The sequence below is a fragment of the Lathyrus oleraceus genome, chromosome 4, assembly GCF_024323335.1.
Source record: "Lathyrus oleraceus cultivar Zhongwan6 chromosome 4, CAAS_Psat_ZW6_1.0, whole genome shotgun sequence".
Lineage (NCBI taxonomy): Eukaryota > Viridiplantae > Streptophyta > Magnoliopsida > Fabales > Fabaceae > Lathyrus > Lathyrus oleraceus.
The window spans coordinates 85421318-85429663 of record NC_066582.1 but is presented as its reverse complement, the minus strand read 5'-3'; the positions used below and the strand labels follow the sequence as shown (position 1 = coordinate 85429663).

The 8346-nt window shown below is 31.6% G+C and overlaps 2 non-coding genes across 2 annotated transcripts; both read left to right on the top strand.

The window, feature by feature from the left end:
• Window positions 1-2581: 2581 nt before the first annotated feature.
• On the top strand, window positions 2582-2663 carry TRNAS-GCU (transfer RNA serine (anticodon GCU)). Its single transcript has one exon. It is a non-coding gene; the product is annotated as a tRNA-Ser (tRNA).
• A 4896-nt stretch (window positions 2664-7559) lies between these two features.
• TRNAS-GCU (transfer RNA serine (anticodon GCU)) lies at window positions 7560-7641 on the top strand. The gene has a single exon. It is a non-coding gene; the product is annotated as a tRNA-Ser (tRNA).
• Window positions 7642-8346: the final 705 nt, after the last annotated feature.

Sequence of the window (8346 nt, the reverse complement as noted above, 5' to 3'; positions counted from 1 at the left end):
TTATTTTAAGACTTATTATTTTTAGGTTGTCTGATCTCAACTGAATTTCACCAAAAAAATAAATAACAATGATGTGTCAAGGTCTCATAACAAACATATTTCATAAGAGTCCCTGGACAAAACCACCATCAAAGAAATCAAGTCAAAAAAGTAGATATAGTCTTTCATTTATAGACGCAAAGAGATCACTCAATTGTAAATTGTTTGTCATGACCTTGAAATGGGTGCCATGACTTAATTCAAAGGTATAAAATACATGTTTCAGTTCTTTGATATAGTTCTTCCTTTGCTTCATGACCCATGTTACTAGATCATAGAGACAATAATGTCAGTTGAGATTTGAAAGCTATATATCATGAAAAAAAAGACACCAATAACTTAATAGAGATGTTCAAAAGAGAGGCCGTCTTACGTTATGGAGCATATGTATTAAAACCTAGTGATAATGTGAAGTAAAGCATTTAGAGAATAAGAATATTTGAATACTTAGTGTCATGGATAATTTAATGAATACATATTAGGAATAGGCAAGGTAAAAATTTTATTGTTAAGGTTATGTCATATACACATTATATATACACATGTTATCACTATTATTTATAAATATTTATTAACAAGTCGCTTTGGTCGAGTGGTTAAGGCGTGTGCCTGCTAAGTACATGGGGTTTCCCTGTGATGTTGTTGTTTTTAGTTAATATATCACTAGAAAAATATTATCTCACCACCTTAAATTCTTAACAAACTGAAATAAAATAGGGTTGAACTTTCATCCAATGCCACAAGCTAAAAACTTTTCCATGTATTGAAAAATACACTTAAAATTGAGATAAGAAATTTCGGTCCTTAGTAGTGTCAACATTACCAGAGAATTTATATAAAACCATTGCTATTGGGAAAACATTAATAACATGATAACTAACTAAACATACAATATGTTTGCCTAATCCTTGAGATCATTAGTAAGCCATCTCACGCCCATAATAGATGCCTAAGAAGTGTCAATGAATTGGTCAAGATGGTATGAAGGCTATTATATCTTAATTTGTCTATAACATTCTACTAGAAAGTTATCCTTTAAGGGTTTTAAACCTGGAACTTTAACACCATAATCCTTTGTGTATAAAACTTAACTCATTATTCACTGACACATTAATAACTTCAAAACCTCAATCTTGACTAACTTAATCGTCAAAGTGTTTTATGCCACATCACTCTGTTTCAAAAACAAATTGTTGTTTTTAACATTAAACTAACTCATAAGTTACTGATCCTAGATATGACATGATCAAAGCTTTTTTTATATGATACAAAATGAATATTCTTCTGGATCTCTTGTTCTATGATTCAATTCTAACATAAGAAGGATATAATTAGTGATAACACCATCGTTAATAATTCAAACATCACGAATCCAACTATACAAGTGAATCTTCATCATTGTAATCATCTCAAAATGTTTCTAATAATCATCTGCATCATCATGGCCTTCCACCACCGAACAAAAGGATTCCTTGACCGTCATCTTTACTTGGGAGGCAGAAGTCTAGAAACCTTTTTATGGACTTGTTAAAAATTGTACAAAAGTAAAGATAATATATATTTTATAATGGAGAATAACTTTATTTTATTAAAACAAAAATGGTGAGCTCCATTTGGAATTAGCTAAAAACCTACTTCTCGTAAACATGTGACTAACAATTCCTCCTCATGCTACTTTTAAAGATGTTCCCAATTTCAATTCATGAAATTCTCTAATGAATTGAATCAAGAGATTTGGATAACATTTTTTTCCTTATTTTTCATCTAAAAGTTTAATATCCCTCAAAATAACTGTGATAACATGTAGTCTTCACGGTCGAGTTTGGGGTGGATTCCTTTTTTATTACAATTAAGTCATTAAGGTAGTGGCTAAGAAAACATATTCACCTTGCATGGACATACTTTTTCCCATCATTATTATTATTTTGAGACTTATTAATTTTTGGTTTTCCGATCTCAACTCAATTTCACCAAAAAAATAAATAACACTCATGTGTCAAGGTCTCATAACAAACATATTTCATAAGAGTCGCAGGACAAAACCACCATCAAGGAAATCAAGTCAAAACAATTGATATAGTCTTTCATTTATACACGCAAGGAGATCACTCAAATGTAAATTGTTTGTCATAACCTTGAAATGGGTGCCATGACTTAATTCAAAGGTATAAAATACATATGTGTCAGTTCTTTGACATAATTATTCCTTTATTTCATTGCCTGTGTTACTAGATCATAGAGACAATAATGTCAGTCGAGATTTGAGACCTATATATCATGAAAAAACAAAGAGATCAATAAGTTAATAGAAATGTTCAACATAGGGGTCGTCTTGGGTTATGGAGCATATGTATTAAAAGCTAGTGATAAAGTGAAGTAAAGCATTTAAGAGGATAAGAATATTAAAATATTTAGTGTCATGGATAATTTAATGAATACATATTAGGAATAGGTAGTGTGAAAAATTTAATGTTAAGGTTATGTCGTATACACATCTCATATACACGTATTATCACTATTATTTGTAAAGATTTATTAACAAGTCGCTTTGGCCGAGTGGTTAAGGCGTGTGCTTGCTAAGTACATTGGTCTTCCCCACGAGAGTTCGAATCTCTCAGGCGACTTTGTTTTTTTAGCTAATATATCACTAGAAAAATATTATCTCACCACCTTACATTCTTAACAAACGGAAATAAAATATGGTTGAACTGATTTTGTCCAAAGCCACATACTAATAACTTTTCCATGTATTGAAAAATACACTTTAAATTAAAATAAAAAACTTTGGTCCTTAGTAGTGTCAATATTACCAGAGAATTTATAGAAAATCATTGTTATTGTGAAAACATTAATAACATGATAACTAATTAAAATTACAATATGTTTTCCTAATCCTTGAGATCATTACCAAGCCATCTCATGCCCATAAAGGATGCCTAAGGAGTGTCAATGAATTAGTCAAGATGGTATGATGGCTATTATATCTTAATTTGTCTACAACATTCTCATAGAAAGTTATCCTTTAAGGGTTTTAATCCTGGAACTTTAACACCATAATCCTTTTTATGTAAAGCCTAACTTATTATTCACAGACACATTAATAACTTCAAAACCTCACTTTAATGACTCTTGACTAACTTAATCGTCAAAGTGTTTAATGGCACATCACTCTGTTTCTAAGGAAATTGTTGTATTTAAAATTAAACTATGTTATATATATATATATATATATATATATATATATATATATATATATATATATATATATATATATATATATATATATATATATATATATATAATATATATATATATATATATATATATATATATATATATATATATATATGTATGTATGTATATTGATCCTATGTTCCTGATAACAAAAGAACAACAAGATCAATAAAACAAAATGCAGAAATAGAATTAGAGGTTTTACCTCCAACCTTTGTTGTAGTGTTGTGAGTGCATTGCCTTTGATTCTTCCAAGCTCTTGCTCTCTCAATATAGATGGTGTATTTCTTTTGCGATGAGAGAAAGCTTTGGGGACCAAAGCATATTTATAGGCTTGGTTTTACCATCAAGAATTTAAAGCCATTAAAACTCATTACCACCCAATTAAATGGTCATATCAATTTACACTAAAACCAAAATAAATCATATGCTTTTCAGAACCAAAATCCCAAAACTATGGACCATATTAAATTTGTTTTTTATTATTAATACTTATTATAATAAAAATAAGAAACCGTTACACTCTCCCACTTGGTCCATAGAACTGATTATTGGCATAAATGAGTCATGGAAAACTTACTCAAGAAATAAATATGTGAATCATAGAGATAGTCCCTCTTAAAGCGAGTAGTCTCATATATGTATTACAACATGTCTATTTTCAAGTATATATCTGTAATGTGGTAACTAACTTGATGAATAAACCAATGTTTACTCTTAGTCCAGATGTAACATATTTTCTCAAACTTATGTGCGCATGAAAATGAGAAAACATTATAATATAAGAGTTTTATTAATAAATTGTATGTATACAATCATAAGGAGGACCCAAGTCCCATGTTCTCTACATGATCCTTAAATTTTATTGTGGCATGCCCTTAGTCAAAGGATCAACGATCATTAAATCAGTACTAATGTGATTAATAACTACTATTTTATCTTTAACTCTTTCTCTAATGGCTAAATACTTTATGTCGATGTGCTTGCTTCGACTTCCACTTTTATTGATCTTAGCCATAAAGACAGCTACTGAATTATCGCAAAAAATCTTCAGAGGTTTAGAAATAGAATCCATGATTCTAAGCCCAGAAATAAAACTCTTAAGCCATACACCATGAGAAGTAGCCTCAAAACAGGAGACAAACTCGGCTTCCATAGTAGAAGTAGCAACCAAGGTTTGATTAGTACTTCTCCATGAAATATCTCCATCAGCCATCATAAAAATATATCCTGATGTTGATTTGCGAGAATCAACACAACCAGCAAAGTCAGAGTCTGAATAGACAATCACATCAAGATTGTCCGCCTGCCTATACATTAGCATGTAATCTTTTGTTCCTTTAAGATATCTCAACACCTTCTTTGCAGTTTTCCAGTGATCCATACCTAGATTACTCTGATATCTTCCTAAGATTCCAACAGCAAGTGCAATGTCGGGCCTTGTGCATACTTGAGCATACATAAGACTTCCAACAACAGAAGCATATGGAATGTTCTTCATTTGTTCCCGCTCAAAATTATTCTTAGGGTATTGATTCAAATTAAATCTATCGCCCTTGACAATGGGTGCAACACTTGGTGAACAATCTTTCATTCTAAATCTCTCTAAAACTTTATTGATGAAGGTTTCTTGTGATAGACCCAAAATTCCTCGAAGTCTATCTTTGTGGATCTTAATGCCAATGACATATGATGCCTCACCCATATCCTTCATATCAAAGTTTTTAGAGAGGAATTGTTTCACCTCATGTAGAAAACCTTTATCATTGGTTGCAAGTAGTATGTCATCCACATACAAAATGAGAAAACAAATTTTACTCCCACTGACCTTCTGGTATATACATTGATCCATGGGGTTTTCAATAAACCCAAATGAAGATATCGTTTCATGGAATTTAAGATACCATTGACGAGAGGCTTGTTTTAAACCATATATGGATCTCTTAAGCTTGCAAACCAAATGCTCACAACTATTAGAAGAGAAACCTTCAGGTTGTTTCGTATAAACCTCCTCCTCTAAATCACCACTAAGAAAGGCTGTTTTCACATCCATTTGATGCAACTCAAGGTCAAAATAGGCAACTAATGCCAAGATGACACGAAGAGAATCTTTCTTAGATACAGGAGAAAAAGTATCAGTGTAATCAATTCCCTCCTTTTGAGTAAATCGCTTAGCAACGAGTCTGGCCTTGTATCTCTCAATGTTGCCTAATGAATCTTTCTTGGTTTTAAAGACCCATTTACAACCAATGGCCTTTGCCCTATTAGGTAATTCTATAAGATCCCATACATCATTGTCTTTCATGGAATTCATTTCATCATTCATGGCATCATACCACAAATTTGACTCTTTGCAACTCATGGCTTGTCTAAAGCTCTGAGGATCTTTCTTAGCTCCAATATTATAGTCAGATTCTTGTAGATACACAATGTAATCATTAGGAATAGCTGATTTTCTTGTCCTAGTAGATCTTCTTAATGTTTGATCAACATTTTCTTGTGGATCTTGTTGTTCAACTAATTGTTCATCACCTTGATGACCAACTTGATTTACTGGATCATCAGTAGCTTGTGGAGTCTCGATGATTGGTTGATCAACATCCATTTGAACTTGAGGGATGTTGTAAATAGTAACCAATCTATTACTTGAAGTGGAAGGTTCATACTCTATTTGATCATGCATATAAATTGAATTTTTGATTTGATCGCTCCCACTAGTCAAATGATTTTCAAGAAAATTTGCATTTCTTGACTCCACAATCCTAGTTGTATGAGATGGACAATAAAATCTATAACCTTTAGACCTTTCGGCATATCCAATGAAATACCCACTAATGGTCCTCGGATCTAGTTTCTTTTCTTGTGGGTTATAAATCCTCACCTCAGACGGACATCCCCAAACGCGCATATGTCGTAAACTCGGCTTCCATCCTTTAAATAACTCAAATGGTGTCTTTGGGACAGCCTTGGATGGAACCCGGTTTAGAATATACACAACCTTGTTTAGTGCTTCATTACATAATGATTTAGGAAGATTAGAGTTGCTAAGCATACTCCACACCATATTCAATAATGTTTGGTTTCTTCTTTCTGCAACACCATTTTGGTTCGGGGAACCGGGCATGGTGTATTGGGCAACAATCCCATGTTCTTGAAGAAACTTAGCAAATGGACCAGGTGCTTGTCCACTCTCAGTGTATCTACCATAGTATTCACCACCCCGATCTGATCTCACTATCTTTATTTGTTTTCCACACTGGTTCTCAACTTCAGCCTTAAAGACTTTGAAGGCATCCAATGCTTCATATTTATTGTTAAGCAAATAAATATTCATATATCGTGAGTAATCATCTATGAAAGTGATGAAATATTTCTGACCATGTGCATCCATATCAGGATATCATATGTCTGTATGAATTATTTCTAATATACTTGAACTTCTATTGGCACCTTTCTTAGACATGTTGGCCTGCTTTCCCTTAATGCAATCAACACAAATTTCAAAGTCAGCAAAATCTAGAGTATTAAGTACCCCATCTTTTACTAACCTTTTAATTATCTCTATGGAGTTTAGGGTGGATTCCTTCTTTATTACAATTAAGTCTTTAAGGTTGTGGCTGAGAAAAAACATTCACATTGCATGGATATATTTTTTCCCATTATTATTATTATTATTTTGAGACTTATTATTTTTAGGTTGTCCGATCTCAACTGAATTTCATTAAAAAAATAAATAACAATGATGTGTCAAGGTCTCATAACAAACATATTTCATAAGAGTCGTTGGACAAAACCACCATCAAGGAAATTAAGTCAAAACAATGGATATAGTCTTTCATTTATAGACACAAGGATATCACTCAATTGTAAATTATTTGTCAAGACCTTGAAATGGGTGCCATGACTTAATTCAAAGGTATAAAATACATGTGTGTGAGTTCTTTAACATAGTTCTTCCTTTGTTTCATAGCCCACGTTACTAGATCATAGAAACAATAATGTCAGTGAATATTTGAGCGCTATATATCATGAAAAAAATCAGTAAGTTAATAGAGATGTTCAAGAGAGAGGTCATCTTAGGTTATGGAGCATTTGTATTAAAATCTAGTCATAAAGTGAAGTAAAGCATTTAAGAGGATAAGAATATTAAAATAGTTAGTATCATGGATAATTTAATGAATACATATTAATAATAGGTAGTGTGAAAATTTTAATGTTAAGGTTATGTTGTATACACATCACATATACACGTATTATCACTATTATTTGTAAAGATTAATTAACACATCGCTTTGGCCGAGTGGTTAAGGCGTGTGCCTGCTAAGTACATGGGGTTTCCTTGTGAGAGTTTGAATCTCTTAGGCGACATTTTTGTTTTTAGGTAATATATTTAAGTCCAAAGCCACGTACTAATAACTTTTCCATGTATTGAAAACCGTTAGTGTCAACATTACCTAAGAATTTATAGAAAAACATTGCTATTGGGAAAACATTAATAACATGATAACTAACTAAACATACAATATGTTTGCCTAATCTTTGAGATCATTAGCAAGTCATCTTACTCCCATAAAGGATGCCTAATGAGTGTCATTGAATTGGTAAGGATGGTTTGATGGCTATTATATCTTAATTTGTCTACAACATTCTCATAGAAAGTTATCCTTTAAGGGTTTTAAACTTAGAACTTTAACACCGTAATCCGTTTTGTATAAAACCTAACTCATTATTCACGGACACATTAATAACTTTAAAACCTCACTTTAATGACTCTTGACTAACTTAATCGTCAAAGTGTTTAATGGAAAATCACTTTGTTTCTAAAGAAATTATTCTTTTTAACATTAAACTGACTCATAAGTTATTGATCTTAGGTATGACCTAATAAAAGGTTTTTTTTATATGATACAAAATGAATATTTTTCCAGGTCTCTTATTCTATGATTCAATTCTAACATAAGAATGATATAATTAGTGATAACACCATCTTTAATAATTCACACATCACAAAGACAACTATACAAGTGAATCATCATCATTGTTATCATCTCAAAATGTTTCTAAAAATCATCT